The following is an 18,399-nucleotide window of genomic DNA, read 5'->3' as shown; positions in this document are numbered from 1 at the left end:
TGAATATCGTGTTATCTGTAGATATATCGCACATGAACAAATTCAAATAAGTGGCACTAAGTAGTGTTTTATTTGTAGGTGAAAGGGTGTTGCAAACTGAAACTTAATCTGTCATTTGCTGAGTTTACTATAATTTCCTTTGATGGTAAAGGTCGATGAGAATCAAGTGTGTGCATGTGGCAGATTGTCTGAGAATCCAAATGCCTAAAGGGAAACTTGTTGTTAGTAAAAACCCCCAAGCTTTTAACCATCCATCTGCTGTCTATGCCTACTTATCCATGCAGTGTCTTTGTCCAGCAGTCATTGGGCAAGAGGCAAAAATAAACACACAGTAATGCCTAAGTTTAACTTTTTCTTTTATCTCATAATTTGAAAACTGAGCTCAGATATTTCAGGTGTTCAGTTATGATCTTGATATAATTCCATTGAAGATGTGTGAGCTAAACTTTGACTTATTACTTCTTTTCAATTGTAAACTTACACAATATTGTTTTTAGCCGACTGGCAACAGAAACAAGTACATTTTTGATGCACTAAATCTCTGTGGTAAATTTGTTGTGTGGCATAACAGTCCAGAATGTACACATTTATTCTCTAACAGAATAGATATTCTTATCCTTGTAATGTAAACTCATTACATTATCTGCTTATTTGCTGTCTAAATGTGATTAAGATAACTCTAAAAGCAAAACTTTCTCTTTTTGATTATGGAGCAAAAAAAAGCACTATTGCTCTCATGCTTTCATTTCTCAATCCTCTCTGTAAATTTGGTATAGCAACATAGAGTGAGCGTACTCACAGCTCCGAGGGTGAGTGTTTGTTTTTGTTTCTGTCTGATGGTTTTTGTACGTAGATGGAACAAGCCTCGGGCAGTGCACAGTAAACCTTCAGTCATGCTGAGAGGAGAAGGGAAGGACTCGTATTTATCTTCATTTCTTTGGGGTAGACATCACTGCACACATACTTAAACATCGGCCTCACATTAACTAAATGATGGGTCCTTTTAAAGCTGAGGGCTTTTCCGACCTCGAACCTGCAGTGAAAACCCTCCTGCTGGAGTGTTTCAGACTCCATCACTGCTGCAGCTAAACAAGGCGGCTTTGTGCATCAACAAAAGAAATCACAGATTGACTCCTCTTTCAGTTTTCTGCTTCATTAATATCCAGGGAGATTTTGCGTGATATTCCTAGTATCTATCAGGGTGATGTCAGATTTTGGAGATGAACACATTGCTGCGTTCGGATGTCATGCTGTCAGGAATGGCAGCATGACATGTTTTATACACATTCTGTATAAATCAAGGCTTCAATTTATTCCAAGCATAATGCCTTCATAACTACCAGAAAGTTGTAATAAACCTGCTCAGCCTCACTTTAATGAGGCAAATTTATTTGCATCATTTGTAGAGAATCCCTTTTCCTCTTTTTTTGGTCTAATGAGCAAACAAAAGATTTTGAAGTCCTGTGCTAATAGTTGGAAAGCTGCATTGTGATCTGGATATAATTTACTCAGTTTTTTTGATGACTTCATAGGAAAGCTATTTCTACTTTGAGCAAACCACCAAATTGGTGGGTTTGAACCTCTTTTTATTGCTTTCTGTATTTTTATCTAATAAGAAGAATTTGACACTAGTTAAATATTTTGGACATTTTTTTTAAAGAAAGACCAAAAATATGACACGAATAAGGAAATAAAGTAATAAAGGAGGAGAATAACAACCAAAACTGCGCTCTGATTTTTCATGGACAGACTGCGAGCGAGTAATAAAAGCTTAACCCTGTGGTCTGGATTGAACTACTGACTGTCAGGTTTGCATGTTGTGTGAAATTTCTACTAATTTTGGTTACTATGGGAGACAAGAAAGCTGTTTTGCAGATGTTTAGCAGAGACATCAGACAATTTATATATAAATATTTATATTTTTAACAACGTATGCTAATTAGAGGTGGGACACAATACAAATTTTTCATTGAATTAATTGCAATTAACTACATTTTAATAAAAAACTCTATAAAAACCCCCAACATTTTCAATTCAGAACCCACTTGCTGCTTAGCCATGGAGGATAGCAGTAGTATTCTTTATTGTCTGTCACAGGGGATATTCAGGAAATGACAGCAAAAAAAAAAGAAAAAAGAAAAAAGACAGTTCCTTGCCTAAACCTGTCCATTCTCTGAACAGATTAAAACAACTAGAGATGTGACAAACAAGGCTGGACATAGAATCAAGTCTATTTGGCACACAAAAAAGAATTGAGGAAGGTAGAAAAAACACTTCCAAATCTGTGAAGGGTGATAAGTAGGGGCCACAAAGACATTTAAACCAACAGATGTTATATGTCAAGTGGTTGTTTTGAAAGTTATGCCAGGAAAAGGTCTGCTGTTTCCTACCAAAAGATGTACATATGAAAAAAGTCCATATTTATGACAGATATAGTGATGGATTTGTAACACTCTTCTAAAGGCTCTGGGAACCGTGATAGAGTGCATGGCATCAGGGATGCTTTCACATCTTGAATATATATTTAATAGCCTCTGTCAGAAAACTAAAAGTAGGTGATCTTTGATTTTTTCAGCAGGATGATGATCCAAAACATATGTCAAAAATCAACAGAAATGTTTCACAGACACAAAATCCTCTGTCTTTCATGAAAACACTGAGGGGACAGAAGAAAGCATGAGAGAGGACCTGAGACTGTGGATGATCCAGAGAGACTGCAACAAAACATGGTCAAAGATCCCTCCCATCTCCAACCTGGTGAAGTAACACAGGAGATGACTAAATGCTGTTATAGAGGCTCACTAAGGCTGTGCTAATAGGTGAAGGACTCAAACTTGTGGTTCAGTTTGATTTACTGGAATTTTCAGTGCTACTTCAATAAAATAATTATTTCTGACACTCTTGTCCCTGGTGGGGCCATGAGGGATGTTTGTGCCTATCTCCAATGGCAAGAGGCAGACTATACCCTCGACAGGCGAACACAGAGAGACAGAAAGGGCAAACAGCAACGCATACACAGACACACACCTAAGAACTTAGAGCAATCAATCAACCTGTTGTGGACTGTCCTCTTTTTTCCAGGTTCTCATATGTATATCTGGTATTGTAACTGTTTTAATGTCAACCCTCTTTCAGCATTCCACTGCTGTCAAAGAAATTCAGTGACTACATCAGTTTTTCTGTTTCTTTTCTGTGTGTTCTCTGTCTTCTTAAATCGTCAGTGGGTGTTGGAACAACTGAGGGTTTGAGAAGACAACCCCTCTGGTTCTGGTTCTGCTGGAAGTTTCTTCCTGTTAAAAAACAGTTTTTTTTCTCCCCTGTTACTTCATGCATTCACAGTAAGAGCTGCTGTAAGTCCATTTGCACTAGCACCATGGATGAAATACAAAAATGTTGATTTCATTTCTTATTTAATGGACACACCACAATTGCAAAAATGTTCTCTTTTTTTTTTGCATTAGCAGAATATAGACAAAGATTTGATTTCCATTACATTTCCAACGGAAACAGCTAATGAGTCGATGATGACGTATTGGTCAGGGATGTGCTTGTGTTACTTGTTTGTGCTGAAAAACAGTGAAAGAAACGAGATTTTGGGCACGGTGTTTCCCTTTTGATATTCACTGAGTCAAAAGTACATTGACCCCTTTTTGAATACCAGTGTGGGGTAGCCGTCATGGACATCTTGTCTGTGTTGTGTCAGACGCACTCATTCAAATCTGGGGACAGGACATAAATCTCTGTCCGAAGGTCAGCAGCGACATTCCTTTCCCAGATGCTGCGTCCCCCTGCTCTGGACTATGCCCCAGAGGAGCCTGGCATCTCAGGCCCATGCATCACATGAGAACCAGAGCTCCCTTTAAATGGGGGGCTGTGGCCTCAGTGGGGAGTACAATGAGGCCACACAAACTGCCCCCCACAGAACTTCTCCATCCACCTCCCACAGCTTCTCTGAGAGGTTAGAGGCTGTGAGACAACGCTGCATGTTCACAGATGATCTCTTAATGTGCTCTGGTTAAAAGAGCTCAAATTACTGACAGGTCAGAGGCTGAAATATAAAGTCAGCAGACGGCCACACACGCTTCATCACGATAATCACCAGTAGAGTCCATGAAAAGAACAAAGGCAACAACTTCATTTCAAACTGGATAAGAAGAAGTTGCAAGGCACAAGTCACGGGCGTAACAAAGAGAGGGATCACTTTTTCCCCCGTTGTGGTACAACCCTCATTTTTGGTCCATCTGTTTTACATATTGTGGCCAAAAAAGATCCCAGAATTGATTGGAGCCAAATGTAACGCTTAAGGCTTGTTCAGACATCCAAAGGCTGTTTGACCCTCCTTGTGCTCCCTGACAACAAACCTCTCTCCTCTCTCCCCCGACTGGTCTGGTTGAATGGGCAGTAGATCTCTAGGCCTGTCTCCGTGGCTAATGGTATGTATAAATAGGTGGAAAGTATAAAATGTATCCAAGATGTTTTTAAGAATTCATTGATCAAGTAGCAACAACAGACTCAAAATGTCAGAGTCAGCTTGCCCGCAGTTGAAACGGCTGATGTGTGAGGCTTTATACGCAGCAATAACAAACAAAACACTGGCAAACTGAACATTTTCTTTGTTTCTTTTGATGACGAAATATTTATCTGTTGATGTCTAATCTTACTTTTTATGTATCTCTGGTGAGAAAATGTAATTGTTGGTAAATTGCAACCTTGTTTTATAAATTCAAAGCTTTATAGCTGAGAGAAAAGTTAGCTCATTGAAAGCTAAGCTTACCCCCTTCAGTAAGCAAAATCATTTCAGTCTGACCCTGCTTGTGCCCAGTCTCCAAAATCAGTCTAAATATAGATTGGCCTGCTCTTTGTGCTTTCAGCTGTCTGAGGGATTTCTTGTATTTACAGTCTGCTTCAAGTTACTTCACAACATCTCAAAATGATAAACATCTCTGCTTGAACTCTAGCCAGGGGTTTCAATTGAATAGTATTTTTATTAGTGGGTTTATTTTGTCTAGTTCTGCTTCAGTTTATATTTTCTTTTCAGATTCTCTCATATTTTTTTGTCACACCATATTTTATACAATAAAATTCATGATGGATTCAGCAGCAACCATTACCAAACCATGACACTTCCACCCATATGCTTCACAGTTGGTCTGAAGTTCTTTTCCTGGAATGATTTGTCAAGAACATTACTTCGGATGTCTGGATACAACTTCAGTCTAACTAACATGTCTCCCATGAAAGGTAAAATAATGCAGTTCTTTTGCTCATTTAAAAAACATGCACTTTCACACCAACCATTGCAAAAGCTTGCTGTCGGTTCTTTGATGGTGTTTTGACATTTTTTGAAACTTTGTTTCAGACCTTGCAGTTTGTTTCCAAGTCAAACTTTCTTAGAGGGCCAGACCTGGGCATGTTGGCAGTTTTCAATGTCCCCTACTATTTTTCAAATATTCCAAAATTTCTTAAACCCCTTATCAAACTCACAGGCTGGTTTAGTCTTCAATCCACAGACAGATCTTGTGGGTCTCTTTCCTATCAGCAGTTAGGATTCAGTTTTCAAGTCCGTTATTTTCTTTGCATATCGCCATATCTCACAGAACATATTAATTCTGTGAGATACAAAGTTCTGTATCTCACAGAACTTTGCAAAACACAAAAACAAAAAAACAAAAGACTCCCCTTTAATGGGAAGAAACCTCCTTTGAGGAGACAGAGCCTCAAAGAATATACTGATGTAGAAGTGGGTTTTATGTTATAGAAAAGTAAAATGTTAATAGCACAAGAGGGAGAATGTTCTAATTGTTTTAATTTAATTGTTATCTTGTGATGGTGGTAGGAGTTTGCAGTCGGCGGGTTGTTGGTTTGATCCCCTCTCCTTCCACTTCTGTCATTGTTTCCTTGGGCAAAACACTTCACTCACTTAGCTTGCCATCATCATGTGTGAATGGGTGAATGACTGTAGTGTAAAATGCTTTGATAAGGCACCAGGAAGGAATTACAGCTAAATAGAATGACAGACCAGATGAAGATTCTGTACAATATAATATAGAGTTAACTGTTCAAATAAAAGTAAAAATGCAAATTGGAGAGGAGTGGAATAAGGAAAAGTGGTTCGATTGAATCCTGAATCCCAGATTAAATGTACTGAACAAAATGTCTGAGTTTTAAACATCCTTAAAATTAATGAGGAACAAAATTCTAATTAGATATGAGAACCTGTGTGCCAAAGCTTTTAAATAGTGTTTTCTTTAGGTTTTATTCTTTCTTTGTTTGACATTTATAATATAAATTGAATTACATTTATTTATTATATTTCTGTAATTGATTATATGTATGCAGTATGTATTTCCTCTATAAGTTTGAACAGATTTTTATTTTAACTTTAATAAAAATGCAAATAAAATTCAAAAATTAACCCTCTCAGGCTCAAATTACTTGCAAAAATTAACCCTCTCAGGCTCAAATTACTTGCAAAGTTGTTGCAAATCTGCAACACCTGCCTGGAGAGGGTTAACTTGCTACATCAAACCCAAACCTGTTGATGCTGGTGAATTCAACTGATGAAAAGCATTATTTTCTAATAGACTTAATGTGCCAGTTTTCAACTTTTGGTTTTGCATTTGAAAAAATTTGGGTTTCTAATGTGTAAACATATAAAAATATATATGTTATAAAAAAATAAGTATTTAGACTCGGCAAATCAAATCAAAGCAAAAAAAGAAAAAGCTTGGCTCCATATGCTGTATGCATCTACTCTTCAAAGTAGAGTTCCAGGCTTTGGAGTTATACCACATCATGCTTGTATTAATCTCCATCAGACTCAGGCGTATATCTGGGATATATCGTCCACTCACTGTCAAACATGTGAGTCGTATAGAAACGATTTTCCATATGGTTCTGATAGAAACAGATGGAGGTTCTGGTCAGATTGCTGGGTTTTCCACTTCTGTTTGTAATTGTTTACAGAAATCGTCTTGTTCGTCTCTTTGTTGAGAATAAAAGTGTCTGCTGGAAATGGTTGTATTATAAATAAATATTACAATTACCAATAAATAATGATTTTCAACTCGTCTCTGTAATGTTGTCAGATGCGTTCGTGGTGGAAGGAGGAAAAGAGAAAGATGATTGTTTCCAGATTGTAAAATGCAGCAGCCTGCTCTCAGTGTGTCAGTGTTTGTAGAAGCTTTCAGCATCACAGTTTAGATGAACCTACAGATTTGTGGATATGAGTACGGACCATGATCACATGTTCACTGCATGAAGTTGAAAGGCAAAGAGATGGATGATAATGTTTATGTTTGAAATAATCTTTTTCATCAAATGTACACAGAATTTGAGAACAAGGCTGAAGGAAAATGATCCACTTCAGCTTTTCCTGCTTCACTTCTTGACATGTGAAGCAAACGGCCCAATGTGAGAAAATGTGTTAAATTAAAGTGCTTCACATGTGAGTGGGGATAACTTTTAAGCAACAGAGATAATAAGCAAAAATCTTTGAAAGTAACTTAGAAATATGTAAAAAAAATAAAAAACATACAAAAATGACAACGTGTGATCTTTCACCGTCTTCAAAATGTCCTCTTTTTTTATTAGACCTTTGAAATTTTGAATGTTGAAACCATTCCCATCATGAGACAATTATTTTGTCTAGAGCACGTTTCAAACTCAAAGCCATAGCCTTTTATGTGGCCTTCTCGAGTCCAAATTACCACAATAAGTCCTTCCAGTTTTTCACAAATCTGCAAAATTCACACAAAATAATAATAAAAAAATCCCCAATTTTTTTTTCTAATTTTACTGCAAATGTCCTCAAAATTGGACAAGAAAATTTTGTTCAAGTGACTTCTATCTCAGCCTTACTTGATTTTATAATCTGTAATAGATACGAGTAATAACATCAGACATTAACACAAATGTTGTAAAAATTTCTGAGAACATTTTTAGATTGTCACAACAAAATCTGTAATTTCGATTGCAAAAAAACCCCACTAAAACAATCACCAAATTCTGTTGGAACAGCTATTATTTATATATTTCAACAGTTTAATTGGTTTTATCAATGTATTGTGGCACAACCCAACTTTAAGAACATTCAGATTTTTGATATAGCCCAAAATTAAAATGAGTTTAGATCAATGGACTGCTGACATTTTGGGTCCATCAACAATAAAAATAAGTAATTATTAGCTCTCTTACATGACATATTAAAAACACGAATGACACATTAATTTGTTACGTATTTGGCTGCCCAGAGGTGTTTGTTGGAATGATTTGTCCTTTGTATTGTTCTGTGTCGACTGGTGACCTCTGACCCCATGATTATTGGAACGGTTCTAGTCCCCCAACTGGCAAAGAATTAATTCTTCAGACTGTTTTTCTGACAGATTATAAGATGTTTATTTATTTGCATCATTTGGTTCCACACTGGTTTTCATGCTGCAAAAGTAATACAACTTGTGACCTCATTGTGCATTTCAATTTGTTTGCTTGAGGTTGCATTTAGCAGAAACATCCTTATTTAAACTTACAGACCTGTTGCATTGTTTTAATCTCTTCAGGCTCTCTCAGGCTCTTACTTTTCAAGAACCTAACTGAATATGACTCTTTGAAGTCGAACTGTGGCCCTTTATGGAATCAGTTTTGTCATGTGAAAGAAATGTGGGACCAGTTATGAAACCTCTATGTTGTGGAAAAGGTTGTTTGTTAGAAGACAACCCAGCTACAGGACGCCAGACAGATGAAGTTAACACAAAGTAAACATGAAGACCAAAACATAAAACCAGAGAACCCAAGATCACACAGACACACTGTAAAAAAGGAACCTCAGGGGTTATCACATTAACAAAAGAATATCATGTACTGTTAACTAAATAATTCCATGTTTGAGCCAAAAACATGATACAATCATGTTGCATAAACAAGATATTCCACAACTTCAACGTTTATAAAATTGAATCATGTTGAGCGAACATGATTCATTATAGTCAGACCGATCCTATGCTGAAGACCACGAGTGAGATCACGGGATATCACGCAAGTTCACGCGAGAATACGCGAGACAATCGGTTTTCTCTCGCAAATGGAATAAAATGTATTCAAGGTGAGATAACGTGATTCAATTACGTCAGCTAGATCTTCCGCCAAAAAAAAAGAACGTCGGGGCGTATTACATTAACAAAAAAATATCATGTACCTTTCACACAATAATGTTTGGTTTGAAGCGAAAACGTGATAAAATCATGTTGGATAAACAAGATATTCCACGACTTCACATTTATAAAATTGAATCATGTTGAGCGAACATGATTCATTATAGTTAGACTGATATTGTGCTGAGGACAACGAGTGAGATCACGGGATATCACGCGAGAACACGCGAGACAATCGGTTTTTTCTCTCAACTGGACTAACGTGATTGAATGACGTTATCTCAACTTGAATACATCTAATTAACATTTATATACCCACCGCGGGTGGTTCTTATCCTCTGAGCTCGGGTCCTCTACCAGAGGCCTGGGAGCTTGAGGGTCCTGCGCAGTATCTTGGCTGTGCCAAGATATATATATATATATATATATATATATATATATATATAATATATATATATATATATATATATATTATATATATATATATATATATATATACGTTTTTTTTTTTTAATTATTTTATTCAATATCAATATTTGTCAAAGTTAATCTAATAAAAAAAAACACAGTGACGTCAGTTCCAAAGCGCTATTGTGTCAGACTCATCTCCCGCTGAAGAGGATCCAGGTCAAGAGATTACGGAAAATCACGCGAGATAACTGGCTTGCACCTTGTTGGGTTTTTTCAAGGGCAGAGGGGAGATTCCTGGCGTGCATCTACTTAATTTGAAGAAGGTAAGAGTCAAACTATTTTCATCTAAATCCATATAAAAATATGTAACTTAAAATTTCTCTACCATTTTCTACTTGTTCCATACTTGCGTCACATTATTTCATGTTCTGTAGATTAAGTCGGTTAGGTTAAGGCAGATAGCTTTTTGTTTACATTTATCGCCGCACCATGTTAGGTACATTCTGTGCGAAAAAAGTCTGCAGAGCCATATGTAGTGTAAGGGTCACAAAGCTGCTGCCAGAGACACAAATGGACCCAGAAATGTCACAGTTTTGCTCCTCCTGAGCTCCCTGGAGGTTTAGTGGATTTTTAACACACGGATCTAACATCAGTCTATTTCTAACTATTTTAATTCTATTTCAGTAATGTTACTATGGAGGTAAATGTAGATACACACACTTTGGTACCTTTCTATCATCATCGAGATTCTTAATTAATTATGGTAGTAAAAAGTCCTACATTTCAGTCGGTGAAACCTGCAGAAAGCATTGCTTTCTGAGCTTTGTTAAATGTTCCTAAAATACCTGTTAGTTATGGATTTCTAGTATATTTTGTCAGGTTAAAACTCTCAATGGATTATCCATTATTACAGACTTGAGCTTTCTATTTTTTTTTCTTTAAAATACATATTCCTCTGCTGTAAAGATGTTGGGGTTTTTTGGACTCTTCTTTGTTGTCCCCAAATAATTGTAGCTCAGAAACAATATTGAAGTTCATTGGTAAAATTGGTAAAATTTTGAAATGTTGATGTTTTTTGTGTTGATTGTGCTCATTTTGACCTATGTTACTATTGCTTTCTACCATGTTCAATTCACCATTGTTCTGCACATATGTGCTTGCATACAAGTGTCCAGTGGTTATATTCATGAGGCATTCAAGGGACTTGTACTAAAAGATACAACTCAGTTCACTATGAATTGCATATTTTAATGGCTGAAAATATATCTGATCTCTTTCAGAACATCACCTGTCTGTAATCCACCTGCGTAAGTACTGGTCAAGGGGCTCATCGGCTATCAAGTTATAGATTTCAGTGGCTAATAGTAAGTTTTGCCAGATCTAAAGTGACTGAATGTAGTGTTAGAGAGCTTATAGAGCTAGAGTTCAGCTAAACATTTATTTGGCCAGTCTGTTTTATTTGTCTTTATTTGCGTGGGGATGTGGAAATGTAAGGAGTGTAGTCTCTCTCTGTCTCGTAGATATGACCTGTTAAAACATTTTACACTTAAACACCGGCATATGCGACGTTATCCATGCCCACACATAGACTGTCCATGTATGTACTTGTAAGACATGGAATGCTTTGCATATTCATTTAAGTAGAAGGATATAGACTGTGTTGACCATTCTATACTTTTCACATATTTCTTTGGTGATATATTCATGTCTTTATTTAAACCTCTAACAGCTTCAGTTAGATGTTTAAATAAAATGTTAAACTCCATTTTAGTCATGGCATAATGAAGGGATACTAACAATTTTAAATATCTTTCAAATAGACTGCAAGCCACTGATCACTTTTGTTGTCACTTCCTTTGAATGTAGCTATGTTTTCAAGTGTGTGAACCTATACTGCTGGAGTTTTGAGATTGTTCTCATTGTTTTTTGATCTGCATATTTAGGAAGACACTGCTGAGGTCAGACGAGAGTGCATCCTCAAATGTCTGTGTGTACCTAAATGAAGATCCAGAGAAGCTGGTGAGGGAGTACATGGTATGTAAATTCTCTTTGTGTTTACAATAGAACTCCTAAGAGTTGTTAAAATACTTTCACCAACTAAGGTCCATGAGTGACTCAATCAATGTCAGTCTTAATTTATTTACTTAATTACATGTGAATTGTCTCCCCCCCCCAATACCCTTCCCTAACTCCCTTAGGACGTTGATGAATGAAATGGCCAAAGCCGAGACTGTCCTCGGAATCGTCATTTGAGCAGAGGCTGCCGATGCACATCTGGATGTTGGGATTGTCCTGGAGGAGGTGGAAGTTATGAACAGCTTGGGCAGTGTATCTTCTGCAATAGTGATGCTGCTGGGACTAATCTACGCACTAAACTTGAGCTACCCTCAAGTTTAGTGCGTTCAGCACTCAACTTGCTCAGTAACTCAAGCATACCTTTGAAGTAATACAGAAAATAATAATGAAATTGGATGGAAAGAACTTATCAAAGAAAGCACAAGTTCTCAATATGAAACTCGCTGCTAAGTTGAGTAAAGTTTCATATGGAAAATGAGTGTTTAAAGTCTGCAGTAGAAAAGATTTATATTGTTACAGTTCTCTAAGTTGAGCAACTATACTGACATGTTTTATGTTGTAAAGAATTGGCTGGGAAATGAAACTGTAACCTTTTTGTAGTTGTTTTTTTATTTCAATGTCCAACTCAGCTGTGTTTTGTGCTGTGTAAAAAAACGATGTATAACAATTCTGAAAATACAATTGTGTTGTACCTTTTCTAATTGTTGAGTGTTTCTTCCTACACTTTCACCTAGTGCTATCTAAAATGCTTGATTAACGCTTGAAAAATGTCTTTGAATTAACGTCATGAAATAATGGAAAGGATTTCCACATGATTAACTAGCTGTCTTTTAGCATGAAGCATATTTGTTGAGCTAACTTGCTTTTAGTGAGTTGGACCTACTGAATCAGGTAGTGTGAAGGTACCACTGTAAAATAAGGTGGTTTCAACTAGATTCGTCTTAATGAAGTTACATCAATGATTTGGTCCTAACATTGCAGATTAGTTGGGCGGGGCTGTATTGCATTACACTGGGTCACGCTATAGTAACTGAGTTAAAGGAACCTTTAAAACATATGTTGAGCCAACACATTTCATTTGAATTTGAATAACCTTAATGAATGGAGTTGAGCCAACTCATTTGATTTACAATCATCCATTGCATTACCATAATTCTGGTTAAGCCAACATATTTGGTTTAAATTAGAACAACCTTAATGAATTATGTTTGCCAACTCATTTAATTTATATAAGAATAACCACAATATATTACGTTGAGCCAACATGTTTGATTTAGAATCACCCATTGAATCACCATTGTAACAAGTGGAGCCAACACATTTGCTTTACATTGGAATAATCTTAATAAATTAGGTTGACCTAACACATTTGCTTTAAATAGGAGTAACACAAGTACATGGTGCTGAAATAAAGCAAAGTAATCAGGTGGAAATCCTTTCCATAATTTTTTTATGTTCATCCAATGACTTATTTTTTTCAGTGCAGGATGGAACAGGAGGAGTGAATTCGTGGAAAGAAAGTCATACACAATGACCAGATAAGGAGCAGCTGAAAACCAAGTGCTTTAAATCCTGAGGGAAGGTAACCAGACACACATTACAGGTGTGATGACTCACATCCAGGTGCGGTAGAAGACCGGGAAGCAGAAGCGACTGGTATAAACAAGTAAACAGCGTGAAAACAGCCAGAACAAGAAATTGAAACCAGGTGCATAGAAACTCCAAAAACTGTAAATTACAATCAATAAATAATAATCCAAAATCCATGAACAATTTAGTCTTTTTCTAATCACAAACATTCCCATAGTAGCCAAATATAACCAGCTCACATTTCTGTCTTATTCTCTTGTAAAGCGTACAGCGATGCTGACCTCATCCTCTATATCTTCTACATTTGCCATCCTTTCTGCCACTAGCTGGTTTCTCTGTCATTCTTTCCCACAGAGTCGCTATGAATCCAGTGTCTCTGTTGTGTAGGAGTCTTTTTTTCTGAAGGCATAGGACTTCACTCTGGTTTTGCTGGACATTTCTCCCAGCTAAACACAGAGTTTTTCCTCTCCACTGTCGTCCTGTACTTGTTCAGGATCAGAGACTGCATTGACATGAAGGTTCGATGTAGTCATCTTGCTTTCTCATGCACACAATTTTTTACTAAATAAAGCAAACTGGGAGTCTGCCTCTGTGATACCTACATCATCCAATTGCTGCCCACCGCAGCCAATCATCACTCAGGATTGCCTAATCATCATCCATGGATCCACCTGCTTCCCTGCTATGATTAAACCTGCCTCCTTTTAATGCAAGGTTGCTCTAAAAGTTGCATTGAAAGTCCATTAAGAGTTCCAACTTTGCATTAAAATTGTCATTTACCGAATGACACTTCATGACAACAATAATAAACATTCATAAACACTCCTTAATGTTCCTGACAGATGTGTCATGTGTATGACAGTGTCCTGTCAGTCTTATGCACATCCTGTCAAATAAAGTGTTACGTTTACATATAATTAATCTATGTAATGCAGGAATTTTGCCTCTTACTAAAACTGAGTTGAATGTAATTACATTTCCTATTTTTATCAGATGGAAATAGAAGAAAATTATGGAAAATGTAGGGCTGGAGAGAGAAGAAATGCTATTCAGTACAGGAATCAAATTCCTCAGTTGAATTTAGCCTCATGAAAGGCTGATGAACAGCAGGCCTCTTTGGTCTGTTTAGTTTGGACTTTGGCATAATTGCAGTGCACTGAGAATTAAAATAAAACAGCATACTAACAAAATATTGTTGAGGGAGTTTTTGTGGATTTTGTGTCAAGAACAGAAAACTAACTTTACTCTCATTCTAACATTGCAACAAACAAAAACATGTGTTTAAAGGACACAGTGAAGTGTCAAACCACATGGTTATCAGTCAGTGATGATGCCTCATAAGAAGGAGCTATTCTTTTCATGTGTTTTACAAAAAAGTCTGCAGGATTAATATGAAACAGCTCTGCATCCTCTGTTTGATTGGCTCACAATATGTATTCCAGTAAATAAAGACCACCGCACTGACAGATTGCATAAGATTAAAATGAGATTTTTGCCGGGGGGCTTGGGAACAACTTCAGCAGTGTGATGCCGCATCATAACAACATTTTTCTGAAGTTTGTGTTAGATGGATTTTCTACTAACATCTCAAAAGAGCGAAAAAAATGCTTAGTTATGCATGGTTTTTATGCCGCACACATGCTCATCAATTAAGTAATTATAAAAAAAGCAACATTTTTGAAAGAAAATGCAATCGTTTGCACAATGATAAACTTCTGCTGGTGAAATGAAAATAAATGTTGTTTCCTTACCTCAGAGATTAATGAGTGTAAAACATGAAAAAAATATCCTTTGATGTTGCATAATTTCTTCCAGCATATTGTTTTCATTTTTCCCCATCTCTATTCACCCCATAATCTCCACCATCTTTCATATAAGAGAGCTTCAGAACAGTCACTCTGCTCTAACAGTAACAGATGGAATTTATAATCGTGTGCCATAAACTTACAGAGTTGTGTTTGGCAAGAAAAGCAATAAAACTAACATCAAACTGCTCTAATTATATTAAATTAAACGTTGCATTTTTCAAAATGAAAAGGCTGAGGTTTACGCTGGATACTGAAAACAGTTTTCTAACAGCTTTCCAATCAGCTGTTACCCAGGCTTAGGCTTCATATGCAACAAATTTCAGATGTAAATGAAATTCCTTCAGTGCTTCAACTTCTGCGCTCCACAATTCACTAAAAACAAGATGATGAAACAAGAGTCTTATTTTTCCTTCCAATTAGTCATACTGCACTGTTTGCATTGTTTTGTTTTTATTCTTTTGATGTAACAAATTCAGATGAAATATCTGCAACATATTAAAAACAATGGGACATTACTTTTGCTCGAATGTTACAGCAGCCTTCCTGGCAACTACATAAAGTATCATAGAGAAATCCAAGTGTTTCAGTTCAGTAAGGTTTGTCTGTTGAATTCATCTGTTTCTCCACAGCCTGTGATCCCACTGTGTGGACGCTAATAACCCTCAGGCAGACACTTTTGTCAAAGACATTTTCAAACTTCGACATGTAAAAACCACATGTCTGTTTTAGACCATGCTGATGAGTAAAGGGCTCATGCAACTACAAATTGCAGGCTTGTTTGCTTTATTTTCATGTGAGATGAGAGGGTCTCCTGATGTTGATGGTGTATATGCTTGGTTATATTGAAAAATTATTTGGGATGTTGCCTTTCTACATGTTTTTCCTTCTTTGACTTCAAAGTTTCTTTATCACACAAATACCACTCTAAAATGTTACTGTTTTTCTGAACATCGTCTGGAAGGATAAGAGATGATTTTGAGAAAAAATTACACTTGATCAGCTGCTTCAGACACACTCACACACAATTACTGTCATTAACACATAAATCTTAAATCTGCCATCTGATGTTTAGTTTGAACTTCAGCAATTCATCTTCACTTCTTCTGGATGCCTAAATGTGTCCTGTTGTTGCCATGTTATCAGCAGATTTGCTTATTTATGTGATCAAACAACTGAACAGGGATTATGAAAAGGAAACAAAGAATGTGTATACATACACAAATAACAGATTTTCTAATAAAATACAAATATTTAATATTTAGTAATATGTAAAATTTTATTTTTGACATATTTCCTACTAGGTTTTATTCCACACAAAAATTACTTCATATTTGAAATATTTACAATTGTTCATTTTCTTAACGTTTGTAGAATACCTTGAATATGAAATGATGAAAACTTTTTGTTACAAAGATATTGCATAAAAAGGACTTCACTTAGTCAAAAAAGACCCATTTACACATCAAAGGGTTAAGAGGATCCTCCTCACCTACAGTTCAAAAGATCAAGTTAATATGTCTAACTTGTGAAAAAATACTTATGCTATTTATAAATCCTATCAAAAATATTTTTAATTACGGTAATTTGTTATTATTATTATTATTTATTTTTTACAAATATTGTGACAAAGTCTCAGATTTTTACATGTATGAGTTGGAAAACAGAACAAATGCAAAACTTAAATTTATACACATTTACTGACTTACCGCATTAATTGATGCATTGATGCATTAATTGACAGTAATCTCACCCCATTCATAACTCTTTGTGTTTCCACAGCAACTAAAAAAACAAGAACCTGACAAGTTGTTTGACATCATCATGATGAGAATCTCTATGTTCTCATCGATAATGTCACAAATGTTTACAAAGAGATACAAGAATTCAAGAATTCTCAGTTTGCTTCTCAACTTGGTTGGAGGCAGATCGATTCCTGAGAGACGACTTCAAACTGATTCTACAAACCATTTTAGCTGATCATCAAGTCAAGAGGATTTTGATATTTATGGGACCTTGGATTTCTTGTTACGAAGGGAGTTGAAAAGTTGTTAGGATATAACATAAGAGGCAACGATGGTTTAGTAGAGAACTCTGAGGACAAGTGATCAAAATACTTTGCTTTTGACATTGAACCCTGAAGACAAAAAGGACATGGAAGATTCCTCTATGGAAGAGAAAGATACTGGAAAAACATGGAGAAAGAAGGAGACCATCTCTAGTTCAGCAAGTTTGATCATGATGAGTTTCATTTAATTTTTGCTGTAAACTAACAGCTGTGACTTAGTTTGTGAGTTATAATAAGCTTCATCAGGTGAAATTTGTCTAGTATTGCTTTGCTCACAGAAAAACATTTTTTGACAATTTGAAACATTTAAAACACTTCTCTCTCCTTTTTTGTGTATTGTATATGCTTGCTGTAATTTCTGACATATTTGTGATTAGTGTAAATTTGACTCATAGCTTTAAATGTTAAAATAAGTAAAATAAGTAATATATAAATATATAAAAAATAATAAAAACAATAAATAGTAATGACACAAGTAAAACAGCTGCACAAACAGGAAGACAGGTATTGTGAAATTAAACACAAAAGTGAATACTTTCTGACAGTTTTCATTTACTTTACCACAAAGATGTGGTTATTGTAGTTGTTGTTTTTCTCTATTTAAAGGAATGCCCAGTTCCACTTTTATGAATTTTTATTATGTCTAGTTGAGTGTTTCAGAATGATGCAAAAATAATAAATAGATCTTGTTTTAACAGTTCTGTCTTGTAAACTGAGAGGAAAGATGCTTCTAGCCTTGCGCCCCTTAGGAGTAAACATAAACAACTTCTGGACAATTTACAATGACATCTAAGTTGGAAAACATATGGGGACAAATAAATGCACTGCTTGTTTGTATATTTTTAAAAATGTGGAAGCAGACAATAGTTGACAAAAGATAAACTTGTATATTTATTGAGTTATTCTCAATTTGTACCTCTTAGAGGCTGTAAGACAAATATATTGCTTCAACTTTAAATATTGTAATTTAGTTTTTTTCTTGATATGAATGAATAACATAACTTTATATCAAGAGATAATTACCCAATTTTTTTGAAGGATTGGAACTCCTTCAAACAAAACAGCAGTCAGTTAAAATGAGGCTCTATCTCACTGATGTAAATATTTCCAGTTTGACTTGTTTTAAATGGCTAAAAACAACCATTCACCACATCCACCTCTCTTATTAAGAATCTTTATTTGAAATTTCTTAGAAAATGTGTTAATATTGAAAGTCAAAAAGTATTTACACATTGTACATAAAGTGCTGGGTGTTGACAAAAAATTATAACATACAGAAATGAGTGCTGTTTGGCCAGCA

General features: G+C 35.7%; 1 long non-coding RNA gene across 1 annotated transcript; it reads left to right on the top strand.

Annotated features, from left to right (window-relative positions):
• The first annotated feature begins 9,718 nt into the window (after positions 1 to 9,718).
• LOC129376901 (uncharacterized) lies at positions 9,719 to 12,332 on the top strand. Its single transcript, XR_008607843.1, has 4 exons — positions 9,719 to 9,883; positions 10,841 to 10,924; positions 11,504 to 11,594; positions 11,759 to 12,332. It is a non-coding gene; the product is annotated as an uncharacterized LOC129376901 (long non-coding RNA).
• Positions 12,333 to 18,399: the final 6,067 nt, after the last annotated feature.

Source organism: Poeciliopsis prolifica, unplaced genomic scaffold, assembly GCF_027474105.1.
Source record: "Poeciliopsis prolifica strain line A6 unplaced genomic scaffold, Auburn_PproV2 SCAFFOLD045, whole genome shotgun sequence".
NCBI lineage: Eukaryota > Metazoa > Chordata > Actinopteri > Cyprinodontiformes > Poeciliidae > Poeciliopsis > Poeciliopsis prolifica.
The sequence above is the reverse complement of the archived record's forward strand: the minus strand, read 5'-3'. Positions and strand labels throughout refer to the sequence as shown.